Source organism: Octopus bimaculoides, chromosome 20, assembly GCF_046866305.1.
Source record: "Octopus bimaculoides isolate indiv1 chromosome 20, ASM4686630v1, whole genome shotgun sequence".
NCBI classification, from domain to species: domain Eukaryota; kingdom Metazoa; phylum Mollusca; class Cephalopoda; order Octopoda; family Octopodidae; genus Octopus; species Octopus bimaculoides.
Window position 1 is genome coordinate 8,302,921 of NC_142947.1, and position 23,911 is coordinate 8,326,831.

Below are 23,911 nucleotides of genomic sequence, written 5' to 3' on the forward strand. Positions count from 1 at the left end.
AATTATGAGGAGGTGAAGATGTGGCAAGGGAGGGAACACATAGTGAAGGAGATGGACTATTGTCAGTCTGTAGCTAAAGCCAGAAGACAAAGAAGAAAATAGAAGCAGTAGCAGCATGTGGAAACAGCCAACCCAATCAAATAATTTGATGGATCAGCAGTAAAATTCGTTTTCTTATTTTAGCAGCCATTTGCATGAAGACAGATACAATTCATCTAATCAGATCTGTTTGATATTTAGCGTTTCATTCGACGCTAATTTGAGGCATTGAATCAACAAATATTTTAATAGACTCGAAAATCACACAGTGCCAAACGATGTTTTAAATTATCTTAAAAATATCTTCAAACGAGACCTGAAATACCAGCGCCATCCAATCAGATGAATTCAAAGTAAGTTTGATTTTTGTCTTTATTCAACAGAAGAAACAGTTCGCAGTCGATCTGTTGACCCCCACCTCCCAATTGGTGAGAAATTTCGATATGTTGCTGTTCTTGTATAAACTTTTTTCCGTTGGCGGTCTGTCTGTCCACTTCGTTACATTCTCTCTTCCCCTCGTCTCCTATGTGTAAGAAGTAATATGGGGTAATGGTTAATTGGGGAAGGTGTTTTTGCTGAGAGGGAAGACGGCCAAATATTCAGTTTAGCCAAAGAACCGTTCCCTGAATGACCGCTTTGTTTAGATATTGTGGAGGGCTGTTGAGCCTTCGTCCTAAACCAAGATCGTAAAATTTGGAAAACTTGATTCAATTCCACTGCAAGGCATTTGGGGAAAGTAACTTCTACTGGGGTCAATGTAATCAACTAGCCCCTAATTTCGGGCCTTAAGCTTATCGTAGAAATGTTTGTTATACGTCTTTGTTCGAATTTTGCTCGGCGTAAAAACTATAGTTGGTATACGGTGGTTCGAATCTGCGCAGCAGGCGGTGAATCAAAATAAAATAGCAACATCCGCAGAGTTACCCTGATTGAAAATAGATACCATTTGTGGGGATAGATCCCGAGGGGTCCGAGTCAATAAGCTAGAAATTTATTCGCAGAAATTCGCATTTATTCATATAGAGCAATGAATTTGAAAATTTAATACGCAGTTTTGTTTTACACGTTCAGTATCAAAGGATCCTTTCTAAAAGAAAAATAAGCAGTATCGTTTCTTCGTAGCACTCCCCCCCCCACCGACATGTATATTAAATAATCTTGGTGTTCAGTAGGGGATCATCTACAGTCACTTGTCTGCTAGATATAGCAGTGATGCCTTCCTCACATCCTAACTTAACACCTTAAATAAAGCATGTTTTGGACGGCTTAATTCATGATAGAAAAACGTCGAGCTTGTCACAAGTGGAACGCTTTTTGTCATAGGTTTGTTCTATCTGGGCTGATCTAGGCTATACAGCAACAGCAAGTAAACAGTGTATTTCTGCCAACGAGAGAAAACCTCTGCGCAGTCCCCTAACCTGCTGAAACAACAGCCCTCAATCGTATCACTATCTAATATTATAAAAGGACATACAAGAGATAATACAGTTTTATATATCTCACAACTACACAAGAACACTTTTATTTACTGCATTATCTAACTAATCTAGGTACAAGACTGGCTGGTTTAGAAGCTCGCTTTTGCAACAACGTGGTTTTGAGTTCAGTTCCATAGTGCGTCACTTTGGACAAGCGTCTTCTACAACGCCTTGTGAATGAATTTGGTAGACTGAAACTGTGTGGAAGACTGCCGAGAGAGAGAGAGAGAGAGAGTATTATACAGGGTGGTGCGCAAAAGAAGTTAGCCCGGGTTGCATAAAACGTAAATACAGAAATAAATTTACACACACAAATCGCCTAACCTTTCGTTTGCAACTGTCATTGTGTTATTTCGACCGAAAAGTAACACGGGTTCCATAGCATAGTGTAAATACAGACAAAAAAAAAAAAAAAAAAAAAAAAAAAAAAATGAGTCGCAGCTCAGCAGTTACAAGCAATCGAAATAACACAACGACACTTGCAAACAACGAAAAGCTGGGTGCTTTTTCGAATCCGGGCTACTTTTCCGTGCGCCACAGAAATATCCGATAAACGGATTTTATGGAAATATGGAAACACCATATACACTTTCACTCGTAGGAACAAGATTGCTCAAGATGTGTATGCTTATATGTATTATGTGTGCATACAGGTGGAAAAGTCTTCCATTTTGCATGTTGATTTTTTTCCCATATTTTCGTTTTCTTTCTAATAGCGAACGTTTGAAATCCATCTTTAATGTTTCTAAACCTTTCCAGATTTATCTTCGGCGGGGTAGTGAAGTGATGTTGTGTATTGCTGCCTCTTTATAATAGGATTGTTGGTCCCTCAAGTTCGAGAAAGACGAACCTTCACAGATGATTTGTTTATAGCGATCGAACGTTTGAGCTGTACATGAGTTCACTCCTTCCATTAAATCGATATTGTCTGTACAGGTGCACGGTGTGTCACATGTCAGGTATCGAAGTGATCGCAGAGAATTGCAAGATGAAGTGTTTTGCTCAAGAACTCGATGCACCACCCGGTCCGAGAATTGAAACCACGATCTCGCGATTTTATGCACAACACTCGAACTACTAAACCATGATCTTATAATAGGCACAACCAATATACGCAATCAATATTAATACCACAAAAACGTGGTGAGCTGGCAGAGACGTTAGCACGCCGGGTGAAATGTTTAGCGGTATTTTGTCTGTCTTTACGTTCTGTGTTCAGATTCCGCTGAGGTCAACTTTGCCTTTCATCCTTTCAGGATCGATGAAATAAATACCAGTTAAGCACTGAGGTCGATGTAATCGACTTACCCGCTCGTCCAAAATTGTGCCTAAAATTTGAAATTATCATTACTATTTTTCTATAAGGCAGAATCGTTAGCACGCCGGGGAAAACGGTTACCGACGTTTCGTCTTTCTTCACGTTCAAATACTGCAAAGGTCCACTTTGCCTTTCATCCTTTTGGGTTCGATAAAATAAGTACCAGCTGAGAATCGGGGTCGATATAATCGATTTTCCCCGTTCCCCGAAATTGCTGGCTATGTGCCAAAATTTGAAACCCATAACCATACCACAGCATAATGACTTGTAGGGACACCGTATTTCGTTATGCAACCATAATATGCTACAGAGTATATTAAACGCTTTTACAAGTCAATACTGTGTTCGCGGTGCTATTAAATAACTTGTTAAGGTTATCTCTACAGGTTTTCCATAGAAATTAGAGCCAGCACTGATTTGTTACGTTTCGTATCCGAATACGCCTAATGTAAACAACAGTGAGATCGAAGAGGGGAAAATGGGTAACGAGCGTATATGCCATATTTCAGGAGTTTTTGCTCCTTCATCAGCGACTCATCCAGTACGTTAATCCTTCACGAACTTATTGTTTGTAATTATGCAATACACATAAAATACGTTGATGATAAACAACTGACTGATGACGCATAAAGCCTTCAAATGTAATTCCGGCGTTAATGCCTACATTAATGGCTCCTGGCTGTTGTAAAGAAAAAAAGCAACATTCCCCAACATCACTTTATTCAGAAGATGAGACCATGAAGTCCTAGAAATATTGAGGATGGATATCAGAAATTTATCGCAAAGATCATAGGAATGTGAGAAGCACTTTGGTGGTGGTGGTGATAATAAACTAGAACACAGTTGGGTTTTCAATACAACAAACAACCACCTATTCACACACACGCACACACACATAAAAAACACCGAACACACATATGCACACATGTAACAAACAAACACACACACACACACACAAAAGACACATACACACATGTAATAAACATATGCATACACACATAAGACACACACATACACACGTAATAAACACATGCACATAAAAACACACACACACAAGACACATGCACATACACACATCCATGTAACAAACACACGCACACATCTAAGAGGTACACACGTAACAGCCATAATCTGCACGTAGCTCATAATGCGCATAACGTTATGCACACATACACACACAACACATAATATACTCCTAACACACAATACACACACACACACACACACACAAACGCATAAAACACGGAAACATAACAGACGTGTATATACGCAAAACAGACCAAATATTATTGAAGATCGTCGTCCTTTATTTTGTTTTTCTTCTTTGAAAAAAGCTGTCTTTATTTTTTAATTAAAGCTTTTCTTCTCCTTTCTTTCCATAGCGAATCATTTTTCCGAATCAACTTAACGGTTGACCATAAAAACATTTCATTTGTTTTGTCTTGTTTTTGTTGTTTTCTGACGTGAAAAAAAAAAAAAAAAAAATAAAAATCGATATTTCTAACACGCTCGAGATTAAGAGTGAAGTTGTTCACTTTCCATGAAAAATGTCCGTGTAAACAAATATGGCGGACGGCGAGGAAACGGAAAAGAGAGAGAAGGGGCAAGGGGAGAGGGGAGAGGGGGGTAGTCGGTTCAAAACCATTCACCGACTACACCTGATGATTTTATGGAATAAGACATTTTTGGTAGTCATTTGCGCTAAATTGTTTTATGTGTGTGCGTATGTATACGTGTGTATGTATGTACATTGTATATTTGGGGCCTTTTTATAAATATATGTATTATATGCATACTATATACATGTTACACATATATCTGTGTATGTGTGTGTAAATGTGTATGTGTAAATATATGTATGTAAATATGTGTATATATCTGTATGTGTGTGTAAATATGTGTATATGTGTATGTGTGTGTAAATATGTATGTGTGTGTGTAAATATGTGTGTGTGTGTGTGCAAATATGTGTGTAAATATGTGTGTATTTGTGTATGTGTGTGCAAATATATATATCTGTATATATATGTGTGTGTGTGTGTGTGTGTCATATATGTGTGTATGTATATATTTCATGGACTCCCCCGTTGTTTGACGACGTATGAGAGTTGGGCAATTTCTTGCCGAACAAGCCCACAAATGATTTGTTTATATCGATCAAATGTTTATGTTCACACAAGCTCACTCCCTCCATCAGATCGACATTACCTGTACAGGTGTACCATGTGCCACATGTCAGATGACGAAATGACTGTAGAGCGACGTGAAATGAAGTGCTTTGCTCAAGAACACACTGCAACGTCCGGTCTGGGAATCGAACCCACGATCTCGTAATCGCGAGCGCAACAGCCTAACCACTAACGCATGCGCCTTCACACACACACACGCGCGCGCGCATATGAATACGTAAATGTTGAACGAAAATGAGTGCTTAACACCGCATTGGTGGATAGATTTTGTTTTTTAGTATTAAGGCTACCATTGGTTTCATGTTAAAAATATCTTTATCTTAATTTTTCAAGCTGATCACATGGAGGAATGGTGTTCGCCTCCATTTTTGGATGAAAACACACACAAACACACACACACACACACACATACGTTGCTTTTGTTTAGTTCGAGTTCTGACCCAATGCAGTAGATCTGTACAGTAGACCAAATTATCAAAAATGTTCTAGTCATTCAGGTATATCTAGGACTACATAATCTAAAGTGTCTCTTTTTAAGACAATAAAGTGTGATTCGGGGTGAGATTTGGCTTTTACTTCTAGCAAGTCAACTGACTATGTAGAGACCTCCTTGTTTGTGCACCGGAGATTCTTGTTCCTTTGATGTGATCAATTAATTGGCGTTCTGACCCCAAGCTTCTTTGGAAAATTAATTGGCATCCTAATGTTTGTTTCTGTAGTCATATATAAGTTGTGAAGAATCTACCCGAATTGATCTGAGAGCTTTAATCTCTTTCATGAATCCTGTTTTAGAAAGGGGGAAATTATTATTGCAAGTCATCCAATCAGGACGTTTGCAGGATATTATTTTGGATAATTAAGACGTTGGAGAGACAGAAATGGTAAAGAAAAATGAGGGGAAAAAAATGATTAATATCATTAGAACTGTAGAGTTGCAGAAACAGTAAAATTGCGGGTTAAACAGTACGAGGTATTTAATTATGTAACGTTTATGTTCGTAGTTCAAATCTCACAGATGCCTATCACGGATATGTTCTGGGGTCGATAAAGTAAGTGGTTTTAATGTGATGAAGTGATCGGTGGCATCTCTCATTTCAAAGCTGTGGCTTTATACCAAAATTAGAGCTTGCTTCCTAACCATGTGGTCTTGGGTTCAGTCCCGCTGCATAGCACATTGGGCGTATGTCTTATGCCCCCCCCCCCCGAGCAAGTGTCTTCTACTATAGCCTCGGGCTGACCAAAGCCTTGTGAGTGGATTTGGTAGACGGAAATTGAAAGAAGCCCGTCATATATATATATATATATATATATATGTGTGTGTGTATATATATGGGACCACTTCAGCAAAGTACCATCAACTACAAGATTATAAAAATTTCCGAAAAACCAATGGAAATTGTTGAGAACATTCATTGAATCTACAATTTAAAATGACATTGGAAATTACAACACACACACACACACACACACACACACACACACACATGTATTGACCTTTCGCTTACGCCTGCACTTAGATGCGCGCACACATGCATACGCGCGCGCACATACATACGCAGGCGCACACATACATACATAAGCGCACACACGCATGCATGCAGACACGTGCACACACACACATATATATATATATATATATATATATATACCCCCTACACACAGACATACGCACATGAATGCGCGCACGCACACACGAAAGCGCACGTATACACACGCACGCACGCACCATGCATGCACGCTTACACACACGCACGCTTACACACACACACATACATACACGCACACACACACACACACACCCCGCCTGCGTACACATGCGTGACAAAACATACATATATGCATACATATCCGTTGTTAGAAAAAGCTTATGTAAGTAACATTCGACAAGCTGTGACCAGTTAACTCCCTGGCCACAAATCTACAAAACTATGAAAAACTTTTCTAACGTTCAACTTGCATCACTTATCGTCCTTCTTACACAAATTCGAGCGATGGGGTTTCGTTTCATTGTTAAAAACCAGCCTCTTTCTGGGTAGAATTTCAAGAATTGACAAAGATATCCTTAAATCCATGCGTAACATACATTACATACAAGCATACAACATGCATACATATATGTATTACATACCTACATATATTCATTACAATACATACATTTATAGATTACATACATGCATACATTATTCATACGAGTATGCATACATCCATACGTGTATACATAGATTACTTAAGTTACTTGTATGCATACATTCATGCATACATTCCTGCATACACGCATCCACACGTACATTCATGCATACATACACGCGTGCATACATTACATACGTACGTGCATATATACATACATTTATTCTTACATACATTAAATGCATACATTACAATACGTGCATGCATACATTCATACACGCATACATACGTACGTACACACATTCATGCCTACATGCAAGCATACCTAAACACATACAGGAGGAATGAATGGTAGTGTGGAGCACTGCTAGAACGGTGGTGCTACATCAGTGCTCGGTCCCCAGTTGTGTGTAGTGGAAACAGTCGATAGTGCTCTCAGTGACACACTGAGTGAAGCGAGGACAGACGTACCAAGACTTATGACGTCACCGTTTTGGAAATAATTTCGTTTACGTCATACCTCATACTGTGACTACATCAACTGGGTTTGCCGTTGTTTAGCTGCTGTTAGCGTTGTTGTTGGCGGTGGTGGTGGTGGTGATGGTGCTAGCGGTGGTGGACGTCGTGTTGGGAGTGGTGATATAGTAGTGAAGTTGATGCTCTTCTTGGTCAGCTACAGGTTGTCGCTTATCGAGCAGACGTTGAACAGAAGGCAGACCAACCGTGACCACTACGTCGTTTCAGATTTATGCCTGGGACTACATTACACAGTCCCTTTTACTTTTGTAGAAGTCTGTTTGTGGCTGCTATTTCTAGCAGATCGAGAAACCATGTATAGACACCCACTGAACGCTGTCGGTACAATGGCGGTTGAGGCGGGGGTGTTGGCGGTGGTATTTCTGACATTGGTAATAAGCATGGTATGAATAGTATGGTGGTAGCGATGGTATGGGGGTTGTGGTGGTGGCGATGGCATGGGGATTGCGACTGTGCTGATGTCATGGTGTTTGCGGCTATGACGATGGTATGGTGACTACTGCGGTAGCGATGGTATGGTTGATGTGGCGGTGGTATGGTGACTGCGTTGGAGGTGATGGTATGGTTTTGTCATTGACTGCAGTTTTAGTGAAATATGTGAGAGAGAGTACAATAGTAAAGATGATGGTATATAAGTGGTATAGGATGTGCTGTAGTTAGCTATAGTATTAGCCGTCACTTTCATTCTGCACTTCATAGAATATAGATACATATGCGTGCATACATTTATACAAATAATAATAATGATAATAATTTCAAATTTTTCCACAAGGGCAACCATTTTGGGAGAGGGGATACATCGATTACATGGACCCAGTATTCAACTGGTATTTATTTTATCGACTCTAAAAACCACTCTAGTATTAATCAGGATAATAAGAAACCTAAAAATAGGCCCAGGAAAATTATTTGGTTCGCCCCTCCTTTTCCCTTAATATAAAAACTAACAATGGTAAAAGATTCCTGTCCCTCTTAGGCAAACACTTTCCAGCCACTCACAGATATAGGAAAATATTTAATAGGCGTTCTGTGAAATTATCATATAGCTGCTGCCCCAATATTAAAAAAACAGTACAATAAAGAATAACTAAAAGCTATAACTTGAAGAAATAAGATATGAAAGATTTCCTAGTTAGATTAAGTTGCATGCTCCTCGTCCCTGTTCGCTTAATCATTTCCGAAATTTTGTTTGCGTGCAACCAAATGCACCTCTAAGCATTTTTTTAAAGACATTTGATGCTAGAAAATACCATCATGTTCATAGTATACTACTTTAAGTTTGATATAATGCCTTAATAGAAATTTATCTTTTGTATGTTTATATATTCTTATCCTAAATGGGGTGTTGTTCTTAACTTTCTAGGAGAGTCTGTGTAATTTTGTCTATTTGTTTTTCTAAAGGTAAATTTGACCTCGGCTGAAATTGAACTCAGCACGCAAAATGCCGGAACAAATGTCCGAAAGTGTTTTTCGGACGCGCTAATGATTCAGCCAGCTCGTTGACTGGGACTTCGAGTTTTGCGTAGTATCACACGCACACAACATATAAAGCCTTGTGTGCAAAAAGAAGGCTTTTAACATGGATGGTTAGACGTTGGGTCGTTTGGTGAGCGATACCATCAATATGAAACCCGAGACAACTTGTTGCAAGATCAGTCGTTATCAAATAAAGTGACCACCCCACCAGGTTATCTGAGTGGAGAGGGCTGCTAGAAATCCAACAGGACAAAAACAATGTCTCTTAAAAAGGCAGTTAGATCCAGGATAGTCACCGATTGTCTAACATTGGAGTTGCTTGTTAGAAATTCTGGTCGTCCCTTATTATTGTAATAGCAGGTCGCGAGAAGATTATTATTCCAATAGTAAAAAAGCCGAATGGTTGACATATTACTTAGAAAGATATCTTGCTTTGGTATTTCTCTGGATATTTGCATATTGATGAGTGATATTGTGGTGTGTCTAAATTGTTTTCGACTTAAATTTCATATGGCTATTATTCACAGTTTGTAACTGATACAAATGTTGCACGAAAAGCAAGGCAAAAGCAAGCATAACTTTTTATTAGCAGACATAGGTCGTCGAAATTGCATATGCTGATAGAGTAACTCGTTTTCCTGTCCTGAAAACGAACCACATTCCCCACAAGAATACGAATCTACACACATCTTTGGCAACAAATCATACAATCAGCGAATCGAACTGGTCAGCGTCTCCCATGCACCAACAGCCTAGATCTGGCATCTTTCGACTTCTTTTTGTTCGCCCTAATGAAACACAGTTTTGAGGGATAACAATTTGATGATAGACAAAATAAAAGCGAAGAAATGGGTACATTAAAGACCTAGAGATTTTCAAATAACATTCGTGAATTGGATTTAATGATGACACAAACGTATCTTTTGTGATGGATTTGAAAATTTACAATAATAATAATGATAATAATTTGTAATTTAAAAAAGAAAAAAATTCATATATTAGAGTTCTTTTACGATTATTGAGCTCTCTGTTCTTCGATCCTTTAAAGTTAACTGTCTCCCTGAATTTACTGAGGCCCCTTTAAGTTTTGGGACGTCTTCAAACCGTTTGTGGTCCTTAGATTTAATGGGGCCTCACTTTTTATTTTATGTGTTGAATTAGCTTTCTTTAAATAAGGATTTCTAAAACACTTTGAGCTTATGTTTGTTCTGATATAAGAAGATGTCAGTCAGCAGCAATGCATTTTCGAAGCAAATGAACGAGGTTGCATCATCATGTTAAAAACTACCAAAGACCTGGCACCCATTAAAGTTACAGGGTATGCGAAGAAATGTTTGAGGGGAAAAAAACAAAATTGATATGAAATTATGTTTGTATTTAGATTATTTACAGCGTTATATTTGCACGTTTCTATTATATAAATTTAAACAGTTGAAAATTTCGTACGCAAAATAGTAGGCCCCCACCCCGCCCAAACCTATTGGCCCTGGGAGTCACACCAGGTCTAAAAATCCGGCCCTGCAAAAAGGTATAACGGTACAATGATGATTGAAAGAATAGTGAGGGGGGAAGAGAAAGAGACGGGAAGGGGAGAGAAAGAGAGGGAGAGAGAGAAAGAGAGAGAGAGACAGACAGACAGTTTGGTACAGTGTTGGAAGAGAGATAGATTAGATACATAGATAAATAGATAGAAAATAGACAGACAGAGAATATTACTGAAGAGAGGTAGTATTGTACAGTAGTGAAAGAAAGAAAGAAAGAGAGAGAGGGGAGAGAGAGAGAGAGAGAGGGAGATAGAGATAGAGGGAGAGAGAGAGAGGGGGAGAGAGAGGGAGAGGGAGAGAGAGGGAGAGGGAGAGAGAGAGAGAGAATGAAGTACAAGGTTTCTTTCAAGTCTGTTTCCTATTTTTGTGAATGTCTGGTTACAATATTTCCATTTTCTCAGGTATAAAGAAATTTTTGAGTCGTAGTACGATGTAACAACTTCTCTTCAGTCTCGAAAGGCATTCATGTTGCACTGTTGGCAATGAGAGAAACTAAAATCTTCTACTTATATCTAGATAGTGGTCCGTCCTATATGGTGGGTGTGGGATATTTGAGGTGGAAAGTAAGTCTGTGATTGAATAATATATTGATGTCTGTGAAAACACAATTGCTCGTAGTCGGGGAGAGAGGGTTGTGTTCCGATGAGAGCGGAAATAAGGAAATGTTCAGTGAAGAAGAGGATAATTGCGCTACAGAGTAACGAGGAGAGGGACTTAAAGAGAGGGGGAGGAGGAGAATTAATGAGACTAATTACAGTTACACACGTGCGCGCGCAAACGCATACGTGAGTGTGCCTGTATATATAGTTATTTAAATAGATACATGTATGCATGTATGTATGATGTACATGTGTATATTATTAATGTTGTTGTTGTTATTCTGCCGAGGTCGACTTATTCCGCTGAGGTCGACTTTACCTTTCATCTTTTCGGAGTTAATAAAATAAGTACCAGTTGAATACTAGGGTCGATGTAATCGACTCATCCCCTCCCCCCAAATTACTGCCCTTCTAGCAAGATTTGACACCATTATTATTATTATTATTATTATTATTATTATTATTATTATTAAGGCGGTGAGCTTGGCAGAATCATTAGCGTGCTGGGCGAAATGCTTAGCAATATTTCGCCAGTCACTATATTCTGAGTTCAAACTCCGCCGAGGTCGACTTTGCCTTTCATCCTTTCGGTTGCTAGGTACTAGAAAATGTGGTGTGATGGAACTCATTCCAAAGGTTTGAAGACAAGCATCTTCCACTCAGGTTAAGCTCTCGTCAACCTCTTTAAGTACCACCTAGAGAAAAAGATAAGGTTTGAGAGGGAGGTACAGCCTTCCAGTGTGCTTAACAAAAGACTAGTAAGAGTGACGAGATTGGTACAGCTGACTGGGCCGACACTGTATATGGCTTTCTGGTCAGGAATAAAGAAACGAGGGGGGACACTTGGATGCGACAGAGAAACCCAAGCTATTGTGTGGGGTTTCCTTTAAAATTACTCGGGAATTACTCTGTACTAGAGAATTATTGTTCTTGTTTAACGTTGTTATTATAGTCTTGTTTTGTTCATCTGTTTTTACTCGTGTATAATTAATGCTGGAATCGATGTAATCGACTCATCCCTTTCAGCAAAATTGTTGCCCTTGTGGCAAAATTTGAAACCGTTATTATCATTAAGGTGACGAGTGAACCAGTAGCACGCCGGACAAAATGCTTAGCGGCATTTTGTCTGTGTTCACGTTGTGAGTTGTGAGTTCAAATTCCGCAGGGGTCGTCTTTGCCTTTCATTCTTTCGAGTTCGATAGAATAAGTCCCAACTGAGGATCGGGGTCGATGCAATCGACTTAACCGCTACCCTAAATTTGCTGACTTGTGCCAAAATTTGAAAACAAACCTATTATTAGTGCTAAGACATAAGAGAATAGTATAATTTTTTGTAAGTTCAGATGTGGTTTGAGAGAAGTGTTTTTCTTTTTAAATTACAAGATTACATACATCATATATATATATATATATATATATATATAATGTGCGTGTGTGTACACACTCATACACACAAATGAGGAGTGGGAAAGACTTAGTGATGGAGATTTAAACATATTCCGCCATATTGTAACCTTACTGTTTTATTGATTTTAATTTGAGAAGTCAAGAAAACACTTGAGAACGCTGACTGTATGTGTGTACATGTGTACGTATCTGTGTGTATATGCAACCATATATACACATGTGCATGTACATGAGTGTATATGTAAGTATATATACACATGTGATTGTACACACACACACACACACACACACACACACACACACACACACACACACACACACACACACACACACATTTCTGTAAGGAATTTTCTTGATGCTTTTCTGCAATAAACATTTCTCCGTATATATATGTGTGTGTATGTATGTATGTATGTATGTATCTATCTATCTATCTAGTATATATATATATATGTATGTATGTGTGTGTGTGTGTATGTATATATATATATATGTGTGTGTGTACATATATGTGTGTGTATATATATATATATATATATATATGTCTGTGTGTGTGATTTTGTGTCTGTTTTCCCCTACCACCGCTTGACAACCGGTGTTTGTGTTTACCTCCCCGTAACTTAGCGGTTCAACAAAAGATGACGATGAAATAAGTACCAGGTTTAAAACAATAATTACTAGGGTCGACTCGTCCGACTAAAATTCAAGATGGTGCCCCAGCATGGCCGTAGTCTAATGACTGAAACTGGTAAAAGATATATTTGTATCTGTGTGTGTGTGTGTGTGTGTGTGTGTGTGTCTGTGTGTCTGTGTGTCTGTATGTATGTGCATATGTTCACACCACGTCGAAATGATGAGAGCTTCAGTCTATCCCAATTCATTCATCCTATCGAATGAAAAACACACAATGATGCATTTCTCTCACATATATGAGTGTGTGTGTGTGTATGTGTGTGTGTGTGTGTGTGTGTGTGTGCGTGCGTGTGTGCGTGTATGTATGCGCGCGTTTGTTTGTCTCTCAGTCTGTCTGTCTTATGCGTGTTTATGCACACATGCACAAACTGTCCAACAACGCTTTACAAACTTACTAAGATGTCAAAGGAATGCGAACACAACTATGTTACTGTACACAGCTGTACACACATATAATACACGCACATACATAAATACACACACACACACACACACACACACACACACACACGCAAATGCAAGCATATGTGCATGCACGAACACAGGACAGACATAAGTAACTCCAGTATTTGCACACACAATACAAGCTCACACATATAGAGACAAATCTATAAAGCCATACATTTTCACAGAAACAGACGCATTTTCGCAGAAAGAGAAGCAGTTTACGAAATCCGGTTAGCTCCAAGAATTACGTAATCAAACAATCCAGAGCGTATACTGATGAAAACTTTCCCAACCGCCATTTTGAAATCTCCCGCAACGTATTTCAACTTTCATCTTTTGTTGGAGGTTTGATAAGATTCGGCCTGTAAAAGTCATCTCTAGGGTCAACAAATCTATGTTAATTCAATATCTGATTAAAGTAACGTAATTTCGCATAGTTCGATTATGTGCGGAATAAAATGATAGGAGAGATGAAAAAGTGTGTTTAGAAAGATAACTGAAGTAATAAAGAGAGGGAGAGATTAGACGGACTTTGAGGATGATTAACAGAGAAAGATATTAATATTAATAGTACTAAAAGGTGGATAGTTCAAGGGAGCAGTTTAGGGAACCAATAAGAGAAACGCGTGAGAAACTGACGGATTGAAAGAACCAGGAGTAGAATCAAACCACGTATCTACTAGTATTTAGCGAAGGACAATGGTTATCATACCATGCACACAAGTTATTACTGAACACACGTATATAGGTATAATCAGGGGAGATAATCACCCATTGACAGATCCATCTGATTAGTAAACATCAATTTAGTGTGTATTACAGTTGAATCTATGATTGTAGATATTGGACATACATGCGTGCGTGCGCGCGCGTGTATATATATATATATATATATATATATATATATATGCATGCAAACATGTGTGTGTGTGTACACACATACATACGTACGTAAACGCACGCATTCAAACTTATACAATGTTACAATGTTACATATAAGTTAATGTGTGTTTATATGTACGTGTGTAAACACACACCTGCATGTATGTGTAACATGCATACAAATAAAACTCTTATGCTCATAAATTCACTCGAACAAGTACATACATAGACATGTTGACATACGCACATACCTAAGACAGAATACACACGTTCTCTCTCACATAAACACACTCACAGACAGAAGAAGGAACTATATAACCAGAGTTTTTGAGGGACTCAATGCAATGATCTAGAGTAGACAATAAATTATAATTTAAACTGAAACTCTGTCGACAGTGACTAATGGTGTCAGTTTTATTGATTTTTCCAGCCACCAATGTCATAAATGAGACAATTTTGTATTTATATTCGCTATCAACTCTAAATGATCATGTTGACATTATAAAAGCATTTGATATCGTCAGAAGATTATTGTATAAAGTTATCAGTAATTTTTTCTCTGTCTCTTTTTTATTTTTTGTTTTAGTTATTCATGACGGCAAAAGTAACGGATTGCCTGCATTCATTTTATCTGAAGAAGATTTTTTAATTTTTCTAAGAGTCTAGCTGAATGCGTTAGGCGATTATCGGATTTTCAGTTATTAGGTTATTCAAACAGTTTCAATTATATTTTAATTCTTGACGGCAGAAAAGATATTAATTCTGAACATTTATTCAAGGTGGAGCCTTATGAAACACTATATTATATCTTTTTCTGAGAGGTGAAGGTGACAATCACCGTTTCCCTGTTTGTAAAGTTTGGTAAGCTGAAAATGTTTCCAAACAGTTGATATTTTTCAAGGAATATAGGTATTTTGGCCACTTGTGTTCAAATATCTTTCTGAAAGAGTGTAGACGCTGATCAAATCATCCTTTAAATTTATTTCAAACTCAATATAATCTTTGAACATCGAATTACAATGTTCATATGATAAACCGTTGATTTAAAAAAAAAAAATGAATCTTTTAATGGACAATTTGCGGGACAAAGACACAAGCGGGAAGTATTAGAGGTAGAAGGTTGTTTAAAATTTTTTATGGCTGTTTGCTATTTCTGTTGCAAAATTATGTACAGCTAAAGCTAAATTTAACATTATTTCTATTAAAAACTTTATGTAATTTATGATTCTTCGGAAAGTGATTATCTCGTTTAACGATATGTGTTCATCCTTTGAGATAGATTGAATGGGACATTCATACAAAGGTTTTACGTTTTCTATTGTCGAATCTGAAATAAAAGAAAAAAAATTATCCAATTTGTTTTAGCGCTTCTTGTAACAAGAAGCTACTTTGTTAAAGAAACGCCGATCCGAGCTTACTTTAACAATGAAATACTGCATAGCCACATAGAAACATATGTCACTAAATTATTTATTATAGATAGTAGCCAGATGATTTGAGAAAATATTTAGTCATTGCAGACTTTGGTTTCTAAAAAGGTATTTAATCGTTTTCGATATAAAAAAATTGCTACACTATTCTATTTATTCTTATTCAATGTCATCTTGATTACAAAATAGTCCAGTTTTTGTACCTAAAAGAAAAACACTTTACCGTATTAATTTAGATGTTTTCTGGCGCTCCCCAGCAATTTTGTTCTACCGACTCCCAGTGTTTCTTTTTTATTTTTTATTGAATTTTCTTAATTATACACCTATGAATACGACATGTATCATTTTGTGTCAATCGAAATTTTTAGGTTTAAAACTTTAATGCGCGCGCTCTACCCACCACACGTTTGTATTTATGCACAATCATACATGCTACACACTCGGGACGGAATACAATACTTGATATCTTTAAAAAACGTAGCACCAACTGTGTGTGTGTGTGTGTGTGTGTGTGTGTGTGTGTGTATATATATATATAAAACGCATGCATATATGTCGTTCACACGCAAACACATACACATATAGCATTCAAGTTTGTGTGTGTGTGCATAATATTTATATATATATATATATATATATATATATATATATGCACACATACATGTACGTATATAATTATATATATATATATATATATATATATATATATATATATACATATATACATGTATATATTACATATATATGGTGTATATTATATATATCATAATATATAAAATATATATTACATATATTATATATCATATATAATATACGTCGCATATTTATATATCACATATATTACATGTATCATGTCTGTCATATATATATATATATATATATATATATATATATATATATATATATATATATATATATATATATAGATATAGATATTTATATAAATCATAGGACACATTTATATATATTCTATCTATATCACGTAAGGTATATATTATGTATACCACATATATCGTATTATTTATATATATATATATATATATATATATATATATACGATATATATATATATACGATATATATATACATATCATGTACATATATGTATATATCATTTGTACGTTATATGTATATATGTATATATATATATGCGTGTTGTGCACATGCATTTATATGTTAGCGTTGTCTTCGCCGAAATTAAGTGATGTGCCGTTAAAAGGTATCTCTTTCTTTGTTACTTTGATCCCTACATTAAATCGCTTGACAGGTAAATGTATGACTGGAACCTCCCTGGGCCCACACCTCACTGTATGTGCAGGCCAACTGTTGATGTGTGAAATTCAACTATTTATCCCCATGACCATATATTAATACACGTGTGTCCCCAACTACGAAACCATATATGCACACACGTGTCTATGTAAATATTTGCACAGGTACACAGAAACCTTCTGCGTAATCTCACCACCTGTTAGAAACAGCAGCTAAATATTCCTCATGTTACACCTTGAATAATGGAAAGGACACCTTACACATGTGCTCGACATACTCTTTCTACATCAAGACGGGGGTTGGCCACCAGTGGAAGGTCGTTGATCAAAGGTCTGCTCGATCAAGTCCCTCCTGAGGATAACAACAACATATGCAAACAACAAATACGCACTTGTTTTATACACACACACATGTATATATATATATATATATATATATATACTCGCAGAGACGCACACATATACATCCTGAAGCATGTGCGTGTTATATGAGCCGATATCTATCGATACAAAAATATAATTACAATTTACATACATGCATACATACATACATACATACATACATACATACATACACACACATTTATATATATACATATATATATAAATATATATAATATAAATCTATATATATATATATACGGATATATATATATATATATATATATATATAATATATATATATATATATATATACGGATATATATATAAATATATATATATATATAATATATATATATATATATATATATATATATATATATATATATACGGATATATATATAAATATATATATATATATATATATATACGGATATATATATAAATATATATATATATATATATATATACGGATATATATATAAATATATATATATATATATATATATACGGATATATATATAAATATATATATATATATATATATACGGATATATATATAAATATATATATATATATATATATACGGATATATATATAAATATATATATATATATATATACGGATATAAATATATATATATATATATATACGGATATATATATATATATATATATATATACGGATATATATATAAATATATATATATATATACGGATACATATATATAAATACATATAAATATATATAAATAAATACATATAAATGTATATATATATATATATATATATATAAAACGAATACATATAAATACATATATATATATATATATATATATATATATATATATATATATATATATACATACGGTTGAACGTGTACATAACTGTGTGTGCATGAGGTATGTAAATAGTTATATATATTGATGGGCGCCTACAGGTAGCGATAAAAATGTAAAAAAAAAAAAAAAAGCAAAACAAAAAATGCCAGATTCTAAGGAGGTAATGAAAGCCAGGCATGAAGTGTCTTACCTTTATCTTGGAGTTCTTCGGAGAAATGGATATTCCTGACGCAATAGTTTTTTTCAACTCAAAAATGCATATACACACACATATATATATTCATCTATCTATAAATATATAGTATATATATATATATAGATATATATGGTGCTGCTATGTTATATATCCTGGAAACTTGCACAAAACATCAACATTCGAAATGTGACGCCATGTAAACAAATATAACTGTGTGTGTATGTGTATATATATATGTGTGTGCTGTAGTGTGTGTGTGTGTGTGTGTGTGTGTGTGTGTGTGTTAATCGGTGTTTGTTAACTGACTTGTTGATAATAGCAGTGGTTTTGTGTGTGTGTATGCATAAACGTGTTTAGCTGTACAGGTACTTTTAATACAGATTTATATACAAATATGTGAGATAATAAATTTGCGTTCGTGTGCGTGTGTGTGTATTTATGCTCTAGTGTGTCTATGCTGTTTTGTTATTAATGCGTATGTGTTTATATTCAAATATTATTATTATTATATAAACACATGCTTGTCTGTACATATATTTGTATTGTATGCATATGTATGCGTGTGTTTATATGTATATATAGCTATATAGGCATTCATGTGCATTTATCTAATTGATGTGTGTCTCTGTGTGCATTTATGTGTGTGTGTGTCTGTGTGTGTGTCCTTTTAAACTTATTCACTTATAGATGCATGCAAACACATGCATATGTGTATATGCTTGTGCATATGTAAGCGTGTGTATATGTATATATATATATATATGTGTGTGTAAATGTATGTATAAGGTATGTATAAGATTAATTTCTACTTTTAATCAGTGTAAGTTTAGCTCAAGCACCATTTCAAAGAATTAACGAAAAAATAAAAAGGGAGAGTAAGTGATATTTCAGTGTAAGCCTCCGCTGGTATCGAAACACAATCCTATCGATACAGCTACCACCTTGTTGCTCCATCACGATTCATTTCTGAATCTATTTGATGATCGATCGCATCACAGGGATGCTGGTGTATACGTCACGCGCTGACATCACGTGACCGACGCGCATAAAACAGCCCCTTTGAAGCCGTTCAGTTCCGTAAATGTCTTTCTGCGTGCAGGAGTTGTGTGTGTGTGTGTGTGTGTGTGTGTGTGTGTGCATATTGATATGGGTGTGTGTGTGTGTGTGCATATTGATATGTGTGCTCGTGCGCGCATATTCGCGCAGCCAATTTTTGTACGTATGCAAGTATGTATGTGTGCATATGTGTGTGTATGTGTATCTGCGTGTATGTGTGTGGTGGTATTTGTTTGTGTGCGCGCACAGTTTTCTGTATTTATATGTATACGAATCAAAACACACACCTGAACACAAATTCACTCCATATTCACACGCACATACACTAATACAAACATATATACACATAATCGCACACATTCATACTTATACACGCATATATATATATATATATATATATATATATATATATATTATACATACATGCCCATACTCAGATCAGGCTCTTTAATTACAGGCTATTGTATGTATACGAGTGTGTGCGTGTGTATACATGTGTGTGCATGTATACATGTGCGCACGAGATAAGATATATGGATGTGTATGGATTTTTGTTTGTATATATATATATATATATATATATATATATATATGCATAGATACATTTGTCATGCATATTTATCATGTGTATAATACCTATTTATGTATGAATTATATGCGTGTGCATGTATGTATATATGTATGTATATATTTGTATGATTTACAGGAATATCTATTTATAATATATGTAGGTGTATGCATAGATGTGTATTACGTAGGAATATATATACACATATATATGTATATATATACATATATATATATATATATATATATATAAGTATACTGTATGTGTGGGTGTATATAATATATACTTTTGTTATTTACACCACCTGTCCTCGTCTGTTGTTATTTTTTGTATATTCTCCCATATATATATACTTATGTATACTGTATATAGATATACGTGTGTATACGCATACTATATATATATATAATATTATTGTTATTATTATTAATATGGCGGCGGGCTGGACGGAATGCTTAGCGGTATTTCGCCCATCGCTACGTTCTGAGTTCAAATTCCACCGAGGTCAACTTTGACTTTCATCCTTTCGGGGTCGATTAAATAGGTACCAGTAAAACACTGGGGTCGATGTAATCGACTGCCACCCCCCCACCCCCCAAAAAATTTCAGGCCTTGCGTCTTTAATAGAAAGGATTATTATTATTATTATTATTATACACATACATCAATATACATTATATATAAGGCGGTGAGCTGGCAGGGACGTTAGCACGCCGGGCGAAATGCTTAGCGGTATTTCGTCTCTCTTTACGTCCTGAGTTCAAATTCCGCCGAGGTCGACTTTGCCTTTCATCGTTTCGGGCTCGATAAATTAAGTGCCAGTTGCGTACTGGGGTCGATCTGATAGACTGGCTCCCTCCCCCAAAATTTCGGGCCTTGTGCCTAGAGTAGAAAAAAAAAAAACATTTTATATAACTATGCACACATACTCCACACACACACACACACACACACACACACACACACACACGAACGCACGCGCGCGTGTATACGTATATACGGGCACATAAAATCAAAAGGTAGAGAGACTTGTGCATTATCAACATTCGTCATTTACTGGGAATGTCCCTGTAAAAATGTGCATTTAAAATGACACACGCAAGCACTGTTGGCAACTGATAACACACACACAGATACACACGCATACACGCACCAATACACACACACACACACACACACACACACACACACAACGATATATAGTCATGAGCACATATATACACATATGCACACACATATACACACCTGTAGTGGTTTTAAAATGGTGCTTTCGTGCGAACATTGATATTAAATGTTCCTTAATGGCTACCCCTCCTCACCCTTCCTGCTATGTATCTCTCCCCCACCCCACTCGTCTCTATCATATATCTACCTTTCTATACCTCCCTCCCATAGACTATTTACTCCCTCTCTTTCATTCATTCATCTTCCTCTGTTTCTCCACAACTCACACACACACACACACACGCACTTACTTACACATACACGCACTCGCAAACTTCCCCACATTAGATTCTTACATACACACACACACACACACACACACACGCACACGCATTCACAGACACACAGGCACACACATTGGAAAGCGTACAGGTACACCTACACAAATTAATAGATATACACACGAACGCATTAAGACTCATAGACACATACGTTAACAGAAACACATTCATACACATTAGACATACTTATTCACATATACATTATTAAACACACGCGCTCACACATTATTAGACATACGCCAAACACATTAAAATAATCACACGCACACATTGTCATACGCACACAAACACACACACACACTGTCATACGTACAAACATTTTTAGGTATACGCAAACATTTTTAACAGAAACGAGCATACACAATAATACACACACACATACATACATTAACAGAAAAACACATTAGCACACACGCACATTAATAGACACAAACACTAATAGGCAGGCAATCACACGTACGCATTCATTCACACACGCACACACACGTACGCATTCATTCACGCACGCACGCACACACACACACGCACGCATTCACACACACACACACACACACACACACACACACACACACACACACACACACACACACACTCTGTCTCACACGCGCATTGTTTCTCTCTTTCTTCACTCTCCCTCGCTAACTCTGGAACCGATCTCAAAATAATTCCCCGCCCCCATCCTTCAACAGTTCGGTGAACAGAGTAAAGAAAGATGACTTACTCTGGAGAGAAAACTAGTCTATCTGAAATAATGGTCTCTCTCCTATGACAGACAGACAGGTACTATACAGAAGAAAATGGTCTGCTGCAGAAATACAATTGAGATATATTCCACCCCTGCATAAGACGCCAGTCTCTCAAAAATAACATTCCCCAGATGATATAAAATGAAGTATTTCTCCTTAAGCAGGACACTTCTCCTTCCTCTTCCATACATACAAAAAAAATACACCACATATTTCTACCTTGTTTAGACAGATTTACTGTATCTGGTTTTGCTAACACATTTATGCAACAGCGCTAAAACATTTCGACCTAAATCCTCTTGACGTTATAACTCCTTCCGCATCTCGCTATGATCCCCGACTAAATCCATTGCCTCCTCCTCCTCAGCAATGCTACTGGCATTCAACAACTCACAGCAAACCGTCCTAACCTTTCTCAAAGATTTAAGCTATTGTAGATCCTCTTTAAGTAATACTAGATGTGAGTTGGAGAAAAGAATTGGGGGTCGTCAGAATTAAGTGTCAGAACTAATATATCGAGTATGTGGAGGGGTTTAGAACTGATTCTCAGCCATTTTTTGCCCATGGATCTCTGATTCTTACTTTACTCAGGGGTTGGCCGTCATAGCCATTTAATGTTTAAAAAATCTTGTTATACTTTTATAATTAAATATTAGGGATTGTATAAAAAAATGCTTAATTATGTGTATTGTAGATCAGCTGGAACCTTCGTCGTTGTAACCGACGGGGTGCCAGCAAATAGGTTACAGACATTACTCTGCATCGATAGTCAACGCCTTGAACTTAGCAAACGCGAAAAATTTCTTTAGAACCAGCTTATTGCACAAAAATTTTAAAAACAAAATCTTATATGGATGGCTGTTGAAAACCACTGGTTTAGAACAAAGCTATTAATTCTACTGTGAAATTTGGTGGGATATATATGGATTAGTTGTTTGGAATTAACGCGTTCTGGTTTCGTTATGGCCATTAAATGGATCTCCATCAATCTCGACAATGATAATCCCGCTTGTTCGATCAAGCGAAATGGCTACGCGTTGAATTAGCGTGTAAGCGGTTGGCTGGGTATTCCATAGACATGTGTAGCCTGACGTAATACTTAAACCGAATCTAAGGTTGAATCCGTCCGATGTGTTTCGACATAGTTTCTGTCTCCTTGATTTCTTTCAAATGTCTTATGT

General features: G+C 36.3%; 1 protein-coding gene across 2 annotated transcripts in view; it reads right to left on the reverse strand.

Annotated features, from left to right (window-relative positions):
- Positions 1 to 23,911, reverse strand: part of LOC106869839 (sodium channel protein 1 brain) — a 313,255-nt gene that overhangs the window by 272,230 nt on the left and 17,114 nt on the right. The window contains exon 1 of one of the 2 annotated variants that reach the window (XM_089337956.1): positions 18,850 to 19,056. The exons of the other annotated variant lie outside the window; for it this stretch is intronic. The gene's annotated coding sequence lies outside the window, so the exon portion shown is untranslated. Of the gene's footprint in view, positions 1 to 18,849; positions 19,057 to 23,911 lie in introns of those variants that run through there. 2 annotated transcript variants of the gene reach the window in all.